Below are 17,127 nucleotides of genomic sequence, written 5' to 3' on the forward strand. Positions count from 1 at the left end.
TAAAGAAAGATACACAGAAAGGAAAATATGAAATTGAATAAATTGCTTGAGAAACTACAGTTAAGAGACACTGCATTTTCTAAACAGTTCTGCTAAATGTATGTGTGTATGTGTGTGTATTTCTCAGCATCACACAACTTTTTACAAAAACTGACCAGTTTTAGGGCAAAAATATGGCAAATAAATGTAAAAAGGAAGAAACAACAAACATCATTTATAGATAGTAATGCAATATAAATAGCAATGAGTTCAGAGAGCACAAACAAAAGATACGAACCAATTGAAGACTAACATGAAATCTTAAATAATGATGGATCAAAAAACAAACCAAGAAATAAAAATTATGTCAAAGAAAATTATAATAATGAAATAGAATTTCTGAGATGTAGATAAGTCCTGCAGGGAGGGGAAAATCATATGCTTAAAAACATACATTAACGCAATAGAAAAAATAGAGAGGATTGATAAACTAAATATACATGCAAAAATTAGAAATCCAACAAATAAATCTACAATAGGCACAAAAAGAGATATTAAAAATCACAGGAGAAATAGATAAACTAGAATACTCACTGAAACCCTGTGTAGCTGAAACCCTGGTTCCCTTTCTCTTCTGGGGAACTGATAGTTTGTTTTATGCAGTCGAAAGAATTTGTGTTTAAAGATCAAGCTAGTCCTTCCAAGATTAGACAAAGGGCACAGATAATATGCTTAGTCATCATGCTTCAACAAATGGGATACCAGGGACGGTGTATAGGAAGGTGGATGGCAGGCTGAAGTTAATCATTCTACCATTATCTACTCAGTACTTCTCACACTGTGGCCTTCTGAAAGTGAACTGTATTCCTGGGCTGGGCTTCAACACCAGAGAGGTGTTGCTTTTTTAATTTATTTTTAGTTTTCAACATTCACTTTTGTAAGATTTTGAGTACAAATTTTTCCCACTCCCTCCCCACTTTCCTCCCCAAGATAGCATGCAATCTGATATAGGCTATACATGTACAATCATAGTAAACATATTTCCACATTAGTCATATTCTGAAAGAAAAACCATGAAGAAAGAAAATAGACAAACAACAAAAAGAGAGAAAATAGCCTGCTTTGATCTACATTCAGATTCCATAGTTCTTTGGATGTGGACAGCATTTTCCATCACGAGTCTTTTGGAATTGTCTTAAATCATTGTATTGCTGAGAAGAGCTAAGTCTATCAAAGTTGGTCATCACACCATGTAGCTGTTACTGTGTACAATGTTCTCCTGGTTCTGCTCACTTCATTCAGCATCAATTCATGCAAGTCTAGGTTTTTCTGAAATCTGCCTGCTCATCATTTCTTAGTGCACAATTGTATTTCATTACATTCATAAACCACAACTGGTTCAGCCATTCCCCAGTTGATGAGCATTCTCTCAATTTCTAATTTTTGGCCATCACAAAAAAAGCTGCTTTCTTTTTGCACATGTGGGTCCTTTTCCTTTTTTTTATGATCAATGAGGAGACTTCAGAGAGAATCCTGAAGTAAACAAAGGAAATGAGGAAAGAATTAGAAATGAGGAAAGAATTAGAAAATAGAACCTATGTGGAGAGGTTAGAGGCACTGAAATAAATCTGCTAGGAAAGAGAAGCCAGAGGGAATCACCTAATAATAAATCAGTCAACAAACATTTATTAACCACTTACTGTGTACCAGGACCTAAAGATACAAAAAAAAGAGGCCCTCCCCTCAAGAAGCTTATATTCTTTGAGGGGAGACATTTATAACAAATGATTCAGCTCATCTCAAATCACACTCCTTCTTATTGGTCTTTCTACATTTCCTTGTATTTACCACAGGATCAAAAATTAAGAGCTGGGAAGGACCTTAGGAGTCATCTAGACCTACTCCTTATTTTATAGATAAGGAAACTGAAGGTCTAAGAAGTGACTTGTCCAAGGTTACACAGGCATCAGCAGATGATTCAAATGGAGACTCAGATCTGGATTCACCAATGCCAACTCTGACATTCTTTTTTTCATTGCGACACCATGATACCTCTCATTTATATTTATTCTAGTTTTAATATCACCATAATATTCCAACATTACATTAAATTATATCATAACTCATTCAGCTATGTTAGACAAATATGTTGTTTTCAGTTTTTGTTTTTAATTTTGTTGCCATTACAAATAAATAAAGTAAGTGAAAGAGCACCAACTTTGGGGTCAGAAACTGGGTTCAGATCTCATCTTTGATACATTACCTGTATGTATATTATCTTTAATACATTATACTTAACCTACTTGAGTGTCAATTTCCTCACCTATAAAGTAGAGACAGACTAGATGGTGAACTTGGGGTTCTCTCAATGGAACAATATTCTTGTCTTACAATGGGGCTTAACATATAATTTACTTAAAATTTAGCAGGTGGCTTCCAGAAGGAGCTTCTTCAAAGTTTGAGACCCTTGATTTTGTTTTATCTCCAATTAGACCACTCCCCAACTATCTTAAGGATATTTCCTTAACAAGGCTGCTGAAACACTATTGGAAAGTTTAGTGTCCAAGACAGAGACTAGCTCTTTGTCTAGTTGAGATTTTATCACTTCTGTTCGAAGAAGAAGACCATGACATCACAGAAATGATGACATGACTTGCATGTCATGTAATATCACTTCTGTATCAAAACAACGGACTCCTAATCCCACCAGGGGAGTGTGACTCCCTCAGGGTTTGAATAGAAGCCCAACCCTTCAGTAAATCGGAGTTGTATTGCTGACCCCTTAGAGCTGAAGAGTTTCCCTAGTCTTCCTCCAAGAATTCAGAAAGAATAAACAGTCTTTCTTAAGACAAGTGCTGATCCCTTTACACAGAAATCTAAACTATTCTCCAAAAGAACTTTCCCAGGCCTCTGAAACAGGAGATAGTTTGGTACAGTAGCAAGACAGCTGAATTTGGAGTTGGGAGATGAGAGGTTAAATCCATTTTCCTCTGTTAATGCCACATCTGATCGTGGGCAAGTCACTTAACCTTTGCGGGTCTTTTTCCTCATTTGTAAGGTGAGAGAGCTGAACTCAAGGGCTTCTAAAGCTCCTTCCCTCTCTATTCCAAAACCCCTCAGCTTTTGATACACAGGCTTTCAAGCCAACTCTTTGAACAGCTTGGCAAAAAGCCTACGTATTGTTATTGTAATTGGTATACAACATGAAATGCAAAAGATCTTTCTCAAGGAAAAAGACCAAATTTTATTTCATTCCTCTTTTATACATTTTAGAATAGGAAGCCACAAACCTATTTTCCCTCATCCCAAACTTGATTAGTTTTCATTCTTTCCCAGTTTGGTCATGATAAAAACAAAGTGGCCTCTCTATGACCTCTTGTTCTTCCACGATTATATTTAGGCCAGGCCTTATTTGTTCTTTCAAAACCATTCTTCAAGGATCACATGCCTTTAGCACTATTTTTACAGTTGGTTTTAAATACACATTTAGTCAGTAAAATTTCCAAATATAAGCTGTTAATGATAATGTGAAAAGTCAGTCAAGCTCTCTATGAATCAGAGAAAATAAAATCAAGGAAACCCACCAGATACATTTTAAGTCCACTAGGATGGCAAAAACATCAAAGGATGACCAAACCTTATAGAGAACCATAAAGTCTCTAACCCAGTGCTGATGGGACTTTAGAGTGGTACAAACATCTTGAAATCTACATAACTGATCCCACCTCTTGATCCAGTGATTCCAATGATACAACTTAATCCTCAAAAATGTCATTAAAAAGACAAAAGATTATATGTGCAAAAATGTAGCTGGACAAAATATTCATAGGATAATACAAGTAGAACTGGAGGTTAAGAAATCATCTAGTCTACCTCCTTCACTTTACAGGTGAGGAAATTGACACACACAGGTTAAGTGATTTGTCCAAGCTCTCACAGGTAACGTATCAAAGGTGAGATCTGAACCCAGTTTCTGACTCCAAAGTTGATACTCTTTCATTTACTTGCTCTATTTATTTGTAATGGCAACAAAATTAAAAACAAAAACTGAAAACAACGTATTTGTCTAACATAGCTGAATGAGTTATAGCATAATATGTTGGAATATTATGGTGATATTAAAACTAGGATAAATATAAATGAGAAGTAGCATGGTGTCGTAATGAAAGAAAAATTGCCAGAACTGGCATTGGTGAATCCAGATTTGAATCTTCATTTGAATCATCTGCTGATGCCTGCGTAACCTTGGACAAGTCACTTCTCAGACCTTCAAGTTCCTTATCTATAAAGTAAGGAGTAGGTCTGGATGGCCCCTAAGGTCCTTTCTAGCTCTTAATTTTTGATCCTTTGGTAAATACAAGGAAATGTAGAAAGACCAATAAGAAGGAGTGTGATTTGAGAAGAGCTGAATCATTAATTATCAATTCTCTCCCCAAAGAATGTATTCTTCTTGAGGCGAGGGTCTCTTCCTTTCATGCCTTTGTATCCCTAGGTCCTGGTACACAGTAAGTGGTTAATAAATGTTTGTTGACTAATTTATTATTAGGTGATTCCCTCTGGCTTTTCTTTCCTAGCAGATTTATTTCAATGCCTCTAATCTTTCCACATAGGTTCTATTATCTAATTCTTTCCTCATTTCCTTTGTTTACTTCAGGATTCTCTCTAAAGTCTCCTCATTCCTTTCTGGTGCTGAAGCCCAGCCCAGGATACAGTTCACTCTCAGAAGCCCGCCATGTGAGAAGTACTGAGTATAATTGATGGTAGAATGACCAACTTCAACCTGTCATCCATCCTCCTATACCCCATTCCTAGGATCCCAGTTCTTGATGCATGATGACTAAGCATATTATCTGTGCTGTATCTAATCTTGGGAAGGCTAACATGAACTTTAAGCACAAACCCTTTTGACCTTCTAGAGCAAACTATTGGATTTGGCCATGGACTACTCCACTGTTGATTTAGGAAAGAAAGGCAAAAATCAGTAAATGATAAGGAATCTAACTGGAGATGAAAGATGTGAAACAGAAGGGGTAATCTTTCATGCTACTCATGCTAGAATCAGGCATTAAGAATAATGTATTTTCTTCCCCAGTCCGATTCAAGAATTGAATTGAATGTGTGTAGATCATTTTCCTACACACCATTCCTAGGATCCCAGTTCTTGATGCATGATGACTAACCACGTTATCTGTGCCCTGTGTAATCTTGAGGAGACTAACTTGAACTTTAAGCACAAACCCTTTTGACCTCATAGAGCAAACTATTGGGGTTGGCCATAGACTACTTCACCGTGTTGACTTAGAAAAGAAAGGCAAAATCAGTGAATGATAAGCAATGTCATCTAACTGAAGAAGGTGAAAGAGAAAAAGGATAGTGTTCCATGCTACTCAAGCTAGAATCAGACCTTTAAGCATTAAGAATAGTGTACTTTCTTCCTCAGTTCAATTCAACAGTTGAATATGTTAGGCCTGGCAGACATTCAGTTAAGATGAGATCGGTTCCTGACTAATGGAGTTTTTATGTTATGTCTCATGAGGAAATGAAAACCTACAATCAAAATAATACATGTGTACAAGAAAGATTTAAAAACCCCACATAATCCTACATGTTTTATATGAATAAGGCTTATGGAAGACAAATCATTTGAGTTGGACTTTAAAGGATGAGAGGGAATCTGACAGGCAAATAGACAAGGTCATTCCATACATAGGAACAGCAGGGACCAAGGCACACAATGGATAAGACTGTGCTCAAGGGAACAGGGAGTGGTAGTACTCTGGTTGGTCAGGAATACAGAATACATAGAGATAGTTAGGAGGTGGAGTAGATAGAGCACTGGGCTTGGAGTCAGAAAGAAGTGAGTTCAAATCTAGCTCCAGACACTTGTGTGACCCTGGGCAAGTCACTTAACCTGTCTGTCTCCGTTTCTCCATTTATAAAATGGGGATAATAACTGTTGTGAAGATCAAATGAGACAATATTTATACATTGCAAACCTGAAAGCACTACAAAAATATTAGCTGTTATTAGAGGTGCAGTTATTTAAGATGAGATAAGGTGGAAAGGTAGAGTCATACCAGACTGTGGCAAGTCTTGAATGCAAAACCATCCCCTTCTGTCTCCCCCAGGAGTTTGCTCTGTCAATTAGTCCCTCTTCTCATCTGATTTTCAATCTTTCCAATCTAGCTTCTTTCCTGATACCTTAGAAACACACCCAGATCTCTCTAATCCTTAAAAAAACCTTCCCCAGACTCTGTCATCCCCTCAAGCTAATGTCCTGCATTTCTACTCTTTTTTTCAAACTCTTAGAAACAGCTGTCTATACTCATTGTCTCCACTCTCTCACTTTCCACTCACTTTTCAATCGCTTACAGTATGGCTTCCATCCCCACCACTTGACTCAAACAGCTCTCTCAGAGGTCACCAATGATCTCTCTAGCAGCCTTTTCTCAGTGCTCATCTTTCTAGACGCTAAAGCATTTGACACTGTGGACCACATCCTCCTAGCTACTCTCTCCTCCCCACATCCAATCAGTGGTCAAGTTCCGTCACTTTCTCACCTCGAACATTGCCATCACCTTTGTGCAGACCTTCATCACTTCAAGCCTGAATACTGCAAAAGCCTGCTGGTTGGTCTCACCTCAAGTCTCTCCCCATTCTAGACTATTCTCTGCTCATCTGTCCAATCGATCTTCCTAAAATGCAGGTCTTTTCACTTTTATATCACTTCTCACCCCACCCCACCTTTGTGGTGGTACAGCAAGTTTCTTTGATAGGTCTCATTTCTCAAATATGTAGGGCACTGAGCCAAATTTATAAAAAAAAATAAGAGCCATTTCCCAATTGATAAATGGTCAAGGGATATGAACTGGTAGTTTTCAGAAGAAGAAATCAAAGGCTTTGACAGTCATATAAAAATGCTCTAAGTCACTAATAATTATAGAAATGAAAATTATAACAACTCTGAGGTACTATCTCACACCAATCAGATTGGCTAACATGATAGAAAAGGAAAATGATAAATGATGGAGGGAATGTGGAAAAATAGGGATATAATGCACTGTTGGTGGAGTTGTAAACTGGTCCAACTATTCTGGAGAACAATAGCCCAAAGGCATATAAAAAGCACACGTACCCTTTGTCCAGCAATACTATTACTAGGTCTACATCCCAAAGAGAGTGAAGAAAAAGATAAAAGACTCTATTTGTACAAAATATTTATAGTAGCTCTTTCTATGGTGGAAAAGAATGGGAAATTGAGAGTTTATCCATTAGCTGGGGAATGACTGAACAAGCAGTGGTGTATAAGTGTGACAGAATACTATTGTGCTATAAGAAATGATGAGCAGGACGGTTTCAAAAAAATCTGGGAAGAGTTACATGAAATGATACAGAGTGAATTGAGCAGAACCAGAACACAGTACAACAGTAACAATACTGTAAAGATGATCAACTTGTAAAAGACCTAGCTACTCTGATCAATACAATGATCCATGACAATTTCAAAGGACTCACAATGAAAACATCTCCAGAGAAAGAACTGATGAACTCTGAGCGTGGCTTGACGCATATTTTTCCACTCTATTTTTCTTGCTTTTTTTTGCAACATAGCTAAAATAGCAATATATTTTATGTGACTTCACATGTATGATGGGTATTATATTACTTGCCTTATAAATGAAATGGGGGAGGAGCTGGAGGAAAGAGAGAATTTGGAACTGAAAATTTTAAAACAAATGTTAAAAAAGAATAAATCTGAGATTTGTATTGATTCTCCAATAAATTTTCTTTTAAAAAATAAACTTCAAAAATAAATAAACTCCAATGTCTCAATTGCCTCAGTGTTCAAATGTAAATTCCTCTATTTGACTTTCAAAGTTCTTTATAGCCTGGTTCATTCTTGCCTTTTTTGGTCTCTTCATACCTTACTTCCCTCTATGTGTTCTGCACTTCAGTGACACTGGCCTCTGTGTTATTCCTTGCACAGGACATTCAATCTCCTGACTCTGGGCATTTTCACCAGCTGTCCCTCTTGCCCAGAATGCTCTTCCTCATCTATAACTCCTGGAGGCCTTAAGTTTCTTTTAAGTCTCAGCTAAAGTCTCACCTTCTCTACAAGAAGCATTTCTCAGACCTCCTTAATCTTAGTCTTCGCTCTGAGATTAACCCCAATTCATCCTATATCCATCTTCTCTGAACGTAGTTGTTTGCCTGTTGCCTCTCCTATTCCTAGGCTGTGAGCTCTGTGCTTTTTTGTTTTGATGGGGGTAGCTATTATGGGATTGGGTTCTTTTTTTGTTTTATCTTCTGCCTTTCTTTATATCCTCGATGCTTAGAAAAATGCCTGGTGCGTTGTAGGTGCTTAATAAACGTTAGGTGACTGCTGATGGATATTAAAGAAATCAAAGTTAAATGTAGCAGAGCTTCAAAAGAACCTGAAAAAAAAATAAAGGGCAAACACTTTGTCAACTTGTCTGTTAAGTCTGTTTGGTTCCATATTGTTACATACTAATATATTTATTTGTAAAAGGTTTTATTCTTCTTTTTGTAAACTTATTTGATACTTTAGCTTCATTGGCTATGGAGGGTTTGGGTTTTTTTTGCTTTTTTTTGCTTTTGCAGGCAGTTAGTGTTGAGTGATTTGCCCAGGATCACATAGCTAATAAGTGTGTGAGACTGGATTTGAACTCAGATCCTCCTGGCTCCCAGGGCAGTGCTCTATTTCCTGTGCCATCTAATTGTTACAGAGTTTTATTATAAAATTTTAAACCATGTCCATTCCTTTCTTGGATTCAGTTCCTATTGCATATCTACTTTAAATTCTAGGACCCTGGAGATTTGGGTTGGAATCCTAGTTCCAATACTTAACAATTCGTAGTCCTAAATAAGTTATTTCATCTCTCACTGCTCAGTTTCCTCATCTGCAGAGTGGGGATGATAATGTCCATTCAAACTACCATTATAGCTTACTTTAAGGAAAGCATTTTGTAAACCTTAAGTTGCAATGTCTAAAGTATCATTAATACTAGTATTAATTATAAACAATTTAATTTCCTTTATCAAATATTTTGCTTCAAAGACTTACCAAGTTTATTGTTTTGTCCGTCCTTAAACTCCTAACTCCAAAGATTAATATGTTCCATTCTCACAATCTCTTTATTACAACAGGTGTAAGGTCAAAGGAACATAGCTGGGGCCACGCCCTATAGATAATCTTCAGGTTCTTTTTGGGTTCTTTTCTCACAGAAGAGAAAGTTTTTAAAGACAGCTCCCAGCTAACATGGCTAAAGCAGAAATATGTCTCGCATGACTTCATATGTATAATAGGATTTCGATTTCTTGCTTTCTCAGTGAGTAAGGAAAGGAGAAAACTTGGAATTCAAAATAAAAATGAAAGGAAAAAAAGAAATCTCCAAGCTGTAATCAACAAAAAATAGTTGGGAGAATTAAATGGCCCTCCTACAGAGATCGGTATGACCTTCTGCAAAGTTGTATGAGAAGAGGGGGCAGTCTGATCCTCAGCCCAGGTGCAAGGGAAGAAAGATTACTGGTGACAGGGGTACCATGACAACAGGACATGGAGAGACAAGGCCTAGGGCTGGTTATGCCAATCAGTGGCACCAGAAAACCAAGAAATAAGGTGATATGAAGGGATGCCAGAACATGTCCTCATCCCTGTCAGAACCCTGCAGGGGAAGGGAAGTAAGATATAAGAAGATTGGAAAAGTACGAAGGAGAAGGGTCCAAGTTATAAAAGGCTTTAAAAGCCCTTTTTATATTCGACCCTGGAGGCAAGAGGGAGGCACTGGAGTTGACTGATTGGGGTGGAGGGTGGTGCAGCCAAGCCTGAACTTTTGGAAGATCAACTGGACAGACAAGCAGAGGTAATATTGGAGCTGGGAGAGACAAGACAGTGAGACCAACCAGCAGGCTATTGCAATAGTCTAAAAGTGAGATAAAGAGGATCTTCCCCTGCCAGTACATACATCAAACATTCTTAAGAAAAACTTTGAAAGACAATAACTCCAATCACTGATGAGGTGTTTTCAGAACAGCGAAAATCACTGTTTAGCTCAGTTCCCTGTCCCAAGGAAGGAGTGGCCAGCAGTGGTCATGGGACTGTGATACTCCATGACTCCTCTCCCTTCTGCCTAAAACATGCTTCTATCTTTAAATTTTTTTTTAAATTAAAAGCCCTCACATGACGTTATTGCCCATGATTAGTTATTTGCCAATTTCTCTCCTTCCACTTTCTAGCAAACTCCTCTGAACCGTGATCTCTACCCACCATGTGCCTGATTCCCTTTTCAGCCTTCTGCCATCAGGCTCCTGTCCTCATCACTCCACTGATCACCAGTGACCTCCCTTTGCTAAATCCATTGTTGGTTCCCAGGGCTTTTTCCTCCTGCAGCATTTGAGAACACCGACTACCCCTTCCTTCTTAAACGCTCCCCTTAGGCCAAGAAAACAACAGATACAAAGAGTATACCCACAATGTGAATGGAAAGAAAAGCTATAGAAAAAATCAAGAGCGAAGACTGTAAAACTGCCAAGAATGAGACTGTCTTCTGGTTCTTGCCTCTTTGACTGGCTCTCCTTCCTTTCCCTTCCACCACACCATCCAGGAGCTGTGGACACATACCAAAGCTCTACCCTTGGCCTTCTGTTCCTCTAGGTACATATTCCTCCAGTAATCTCATTTATTCCCACAGTTGGAACTATTTCCTTCTACAGTTCTAACCCTGATACACATTCCAGGTCTGCATTTTCCCACCTCCCAAAAGGGCATTTCTATCTATTTGGAGTCTGTCTAACCAAACCCTGAACATCTCAAAGCAAACACATTATCTTTCCCCTTATAAAGGTTCTCATCCCCAGTCACTCCATTTCTGCCAGCTACAACCCCATTCCTTCAGCGGTATCTAGGAATTACACAGTCCAATGTATTCCCCTGAGATTAAACCTAAGAACTTTACCCAGATAGCAGCAAAGAGAGTTCTTGCACCTTGGATGAGTCTTTGTTTTGTGAACTTTAAAAAAAAATGTATTTCCTTCATTCTGAACTTAATAAATACCAAATAAAATGAGCATTGACATACACAATATAGAACATAAGAAAAGATCATACATGAAGCTGAGAATCTCTGACAAATTCCTTGCTTTTCCTCTTAAGCATAATAAGTAACAAGTAACTTTTAAAGATGTCCTTGTCGATGTTTCCCTCTGTTTTCTTCTGCACGTTAAAAAAATACTTTAAGGATTATTTTTTTGGAGGGGCAACCCTATTGCTAGCCCCTTCTCCCATCCACCCTCCTACCTGCAAATTGGGAAAAAGAATAACAAAACAGATATGCCAGTTAAGCAAAACAAGTTCTGCATTGGCTATGTTCAAAAATGTATGCCTCATTTTCCCCCTTGAGTCAATCAACTCTCTGTCAGGAGATGGGTAGCAGACTTTCTCATTAGTCCTACAGGGTCAACTGAACCGATCAGAGTTATTGTCTTTCAAAGTTAATCTTTTAACAATGTTTTTGTCTACATTTTCCTGCTGGCTTAGCTCACTTCACTCTGTATTAGTGCATACAAATCTTCTCAGGTTTCTCTAAAACCATCCCTTTTGTCATTTCCATTATATTCATCATAATTTATTCAGTCATTCCCCAATTGATGCACACCTCCATAGTTTTCCATTTTTTGTTATAGGAACTGCAATATTTTTGTAAATCTGGGTCTTTTTCATTTTGATTTCTTTGATGCATACTTGTCCTAGGGATCTTCTCCAAGCTCTTTATATCCTTCTTTGCTTAAGAAGCCTAGAACTGGTTCCAGCTGCCTGCAAGAGATGCACTCTCAAGAGATGAACTTCTATTTTTAAATATCCCACAAGGGGAGATTTTTTTTTTGCATGGTTCCTTATTCTCCAGTGACATGAAAGCTTCAGCTATCTTTTAGGAAATTTCTTTCCCGGGAGAGAATACAGAAGAGTTGCCCATCGCCCTGTTCATTTAAAGTCCTATGATGTTATCAGTTATTATTAGGAATTTCATATACAGGTCATGTCCGTGAAAGCAAGATTTTATTTCAGGAAAAGAATACAAACTTGCTGGAAAGGAGAGGGAAAAGAAAAGGTGCTAGAAGGCTACCTACCCAGTAACTGAAGCATATGTTAGGAACAATTCATTAGCTAGTGGGCTAAATCATGCAAATTGTGCATCTAAATTATGGATACTTAAAAGGCTACAAATACAATAAATTTTAAATAGTGGCATAGTTTAAATTCTTGCCCTTTAAATAAAATTTTGTAAGTTATTCTCTTATCTGAACTCCAATGGTGATAAGGTAATGAGAAGACTCTTGTAACAGGACTTTTAAAAAATCTTCTATGATTCCTAGAGTGATTATTTAATTGGTGCTAGGAATATATTCTCTCCTCACTTCTACCTCAAACCAAATGGAAATTAATATAAGATATCTGTAATGTGCTTAGCAGAATGTCTGGCACATAATAGATACATCATAAACGCTTGTTCCCTTCTCTTCTCCTTTGTGTAGCACTCCTTGTGGAGTTACTTTCCCCACTCATATTCATACTAATGACTAGACCCCATTGGATCCTTGGGTTAAACCTGAAAGGGCTGGATCTCTAATATTCTGACTACTGAGTCCCCACTGGTGGACTCCTCATAAATAATCAGTTGACTCTATTTGCTTTTAAAAAAGGGATTTACTGAGATTGTATAGTAAGAACAACTGGTACAAAACTCCACCCTGTCCAGGCTACGACGCACTCTCCAACAAGCATAACCAGTAGTAATGAGGTACAGATATAGACAACACATATTTAAAGAATAAACTTACAACTTCTGGATATTTGGAAGTCCTGTTCTCCCTTCTTAAAGTCCTCATGAAATTCCCCTAAGGTATAGTCCTCTACTGGGCTTTGAGAGGGCCAGTTCCTCTGGTCACACTCCTCAAAGTTACTTCCTTCCTTGGAAGGTTATCTATGTCTGTCTGTGTCCTTGTCTGGCATTTGTTCTCAGTGTATCCTCTGGATACACTGTTGGCTATTGGTCCAATTTCTCTGATAAAATGGTCCATGTCATGGAGAGGAGAGAAAAAGGGAGAAAAAGAAAGTCTCCTCCCTCACCCAATGGTGATACCCTTGGAAAGGTCCTGGCTAGAATCCTCCAAACTGAAAGCTTCCACCACTGAACTCTTCCACAGTCTGACAGAACTGCTGAAATTTTTCCTGCTATTTAAAGTCCCCAAGTGTGTGGTTAGCTTGTTTGGTCAGCCAATCACACTATTTCCTTCTTGACCCAATTAAAAAGGGAGTCTGTTGTATATAAGTTGTAATTCCACATGGAATATAAACTCCTTGAGCGTAAGAGCTGTTCCATTTGTATCTCAATATCCCTAATATAATGCCCACTGCCTGGATACTTAATAAATGAGTTTTGATTGATTAGATCATCACTCCATCCTTTGGGCAGAATTATTTCAATTCTTTTAACCTTTTCACAAAGTTTTATTCTCTAATTTTTCTGTCATTTTCATCGTTCACCTCAGAATCCTAAGTTCTCACTTCTTTCTGGTTTTGAAACCCAACCTAGGATACAGCTCACTCCAGGAAGCTTGGAGTATGAAAGTACACATGGTACAATGGTAACCTAATGTAATTTTATCTATGGATCATATTTTCATATACCACTCATGGGATCCCTGTTACTGATACAAGCTGACCAGGCATGTTATCAGTGCACTGCATTTTCATGAGGACTGGACTAAAGTTTAAATATAATTTTTAAAAAAATCTCATAAAGTAGACTATAGGTTTGGCCATCTGCCACTGAAATATGCTGACTTAGAGCAGAAATATAGAGCTGTTGAATGCTAAGCTATTTTTCAGCTAGCTGAAGGATTTGAAAAAGAAAGGTTATTGTTTCATGTTAGAATCTGGCTTAAGTCATTAAGCATTATATATCTCTCACCATATAACAAGATAGGCACCAAACAGATATATGACCTAGACACAAAGAATTTCAAATAAATTAGAGGAGGAAGAAAGAAATTATGTCAGATGTATGGACAGATGAGTTCATGACAAAATAAGAGAGAGAAAGGATCCCAGAAGGTAAAATAAGCAATTTTATTTACATAAAATTTAACAAGTTTTTGTACAAACAAAACAAATGCAGCTAAAATTAGAAGAGAAGCAGGAAACTGGGGGGAATCTTTATAGCAAGTTTCTCTGATAAAAGTCTTATTTCTAAGATACATAGGAAACTGGTTCAAATTTATGACTAATAGTCATTTCCTCACTCATGGTCAAAGGATATGAACAGGGTAGTTTTCAGAGGAAGACATACAAGCTATCAGAGTCAGATCAAAAATGTTCTAAATCATTAATAATTAAGAAATTCAGGTTAAAAATAAGTTTGAGATTCTACTTCACACCCCATCTGTTGGCAAAGTGGCCAAAAAGAGGAAAATGACAAATGCTTAAGGAGCCGTAGAAAAACAGATACATTAATATACTGTTGGTAGAGTTGTGACCTGGTCTAGCCACTATGAAAAGCAATTTAGAACTTTGTCTCAAAACTATAAAATTGGGTAAAAATACCACTACTAGGTCTACCTCCCAAAGAGATCAAAGAAAGAGGAAAAGGACCATTCATACAAAAATATTTATAATACCTTTTTTTGTGGTAGTAAAGAAATGGAAATTGAAGAGGTATCCATCAATTGATGAATAGCTAAATAAGTTCTGAATGTGATTGCGTACCACTGGGGTGTAAGAAATGATAAAGGAGATGATTTCAGAGAAACCTCAGAAGACTTGTATGAACTACTGCAGAGTGAAATAAGCAAAACTAGGAAAATAGCATATACAATGACAGCAATATTATAAAAACTGGGTGCTGGCATTCCAGGAAGGCTTATCACCAGGACACTGGCTACTAAGAGATGAATTCTTTTGGCCATGGCAACTCATGATTTTGAAAGGCTTAGGCACTACCAACACACTAACCAACAACAATTCCAGAGAACTCATGATGAAACATGCCATCCACCTCTATAGAGAAAGGTGATGGACTCAAGAGTGCAGATTCAGCATATACTTCCTCTGGACATGGCCAATAAGGGAATTTATTTTGCTTGACTATGCATGTTTGTAACTGAGGTTTTGTTTTTATTGCTTTCTCAATGGGGAGAAGAATGAAATGGAAGGGAAAGAAAGTAGAACTTCATTTTTAAAGAATGAATTTTTAAAAAAGAATAATATACTTTGCCTTCCTCTAATTCAACTCAATATAACAAATATTTATTAATGTGTATAGACCACTGTGCTAGGCTTTAGTGAGATTTAATTTCCACTTAAAGGAACTTTCAGTCAAGTAGGAGGATATGACACACATATATATGCCTATAAGACAAAACGACATATAACAAATAACAATCACAATATATTATCAATATGTATTATCAACAACAATCAACTCTCAAGCATATATTATGCACCTATTGTGTGCTAAACACTTTGCTAGGTGCTGGGTTTCTCATCAGTAAAGTAGCTACTGAGAGATGAAGTCTTTGGCCACGACAACTCATGAAGCAAAGAAAAATATAAAATGTTGCTCAGTGCTAGGTGTCCCCGCTTCTATTTCTACGCTGGCAATGTGGTGGTAGTGAGGTACAAAAGGGGACAGGGGATGGTTTTAGACCAGCTATAAAAAAATTGCAGATTCTAAGTGTGCAATTGTTGTTTAGTGACTACTGAATGGGATAGACACGTGAGATGACAAGCTCCTGGAGGAACTCAATCATATTAATACTGACATTCTCACTGTAAATGAAACAGAAGATAAAAAGGAAGTTTAACCTAAATGGAAGGTTGGCTCCCAAGTTCTCTTCTCTAGACTGTACTCTTGCCTCACCTCTATATGGCTCCATTAACCATCAACTCCTTGAAGACATTCTCTCCTCTCTGAATTTTCATGACATTACTCTCTTCTGATTCTCCTTCTACCTGTCTGACTGCTCCTTCTTGGTACTCAGTCTCTTTTGGTGGGTCATCATCCATGCCCCACTCTCTGTCCCTAGGTATATCCAATTCTGTCGTCATCCTTCTCTCTTCTTTTTCGACATTCTCAGGGATCTCATTAGCTCCAATAGGTTCAATGATCATTTCTGTAAAATCTGTAAAATCATCTTCCACCTGAGCCTCAGCATCATATCACTAACTGATCCCTGAATGTCTCTACCTGGCTGTCCCACAGGTACCTCAAGTGCCATTTTGTTAATCCTTCTTCCACTCTTTCAGACCCTCATTACCTCTCCCTTGGGCTCTTCTAACAGACTCTTAACTGGTCTCCGACTCCAATCTCTCCCCTCTCCAATCCATCTGCCACACAGTCTTGCTTTTCTATCTTCTGTAGCAAGGAGTATGCATAAGGTCTTCAATAATCCACAGTTAAAGCTAGAAATTTGAAACATCTGTTGACTGAAAGAGCCAAAAAATCTGGGGTTCATTTTCTGTTTCTCCATCCAACTGATGGGACATTAGTTTCTCCCACCATGGGACAGAAGCAAAAGTTTGAACCAATTAATGCTATCTACCCCCTCTTAAGGAGACTTTAAAGAGTTACTTTTCTCTAATAAAGCCCTGAAAACAGAAGAATGGTGGCAATGCCAGGTTATCCCACTTCCTCTGGGGTTGCAGGCTGTGGAATGAGGGAGTGATGACAAGATGAAGTACAAGGAAGGTACAGGTTGAATGAGAACATGAGAACACCCTGAATGCAATATGATATTCATCTGATCTTTTCCTCATGATGATTCAGACACAAATTAGAGTGAGAATCTTATGCTCTTAAAGGAAGAGCTCTTAAAGCTGCACATGGGCTGTGAGGGGTAGAGGGAAGGTAGAAAATAAACACAGGCAGTGGGTTTTCTGCACAGATGCTAGGATGGAGAAAGAGGTGAAACCAGGGAAGGTCAGCCTGAGCCTCCCAAAGTCCAGGGGTGGGGATGGGGCAGCAGTGTCAGCCAAGGGAGGAGCCAGGGCCTGAAAACTGTCTTCTTCTACTACTCTGGTTTTGAACGTCCAGTAAGAAAGCGAAGACAGATGGTCTTTGCTTTCATTCT

The 17,127-nt window shown here is 37.9% G+C and overlaps 1 protein-coding gene across 3 annotated transcripts in view; it reads right to left on the reverse strand.

Annotated features, from left to right (window-relative positions):
- The window catches only part of EPHX1 (epoxide hydrolase 1), a 51,393-nt gene that overhangs the window by 24,593 nt on the left and 9,673 nt on the right, over positions 1 to 17,127 (reverse strand). The window contains exon 1 of one of the 3 annotated variants that reach the window (XM_072647709.1): positions 574 to 781. The exons of the other annotated variants lie outside the window; for them this stretch is intronic. The gene's annotated coding sequence lies outside the window, so the exon portion shown is untranslated. Of the gene's footprint in view, positions 1 to 573; positions 782 to 17,127 lie in introns of those variants that run through there. 3 annotated transcript variants of the gene reach the window in all.

The sequence above is a fragment of the Notamacropus eugenii genome, chromosome 2 (genome assembly GCF_028372415.1).
Source record: "Notamacropus eugenii isolate mMacEug1 chromosome 2, mMacEug1.pri_v2, whole genome shotgun sequence".
NCBI classification, from domain to species: Eukaryota; Metazoa; Chordata; class Mammalia; order Diprotodontia; family Macropodidae; genus Notamacropus; species Notamacropus eugenii.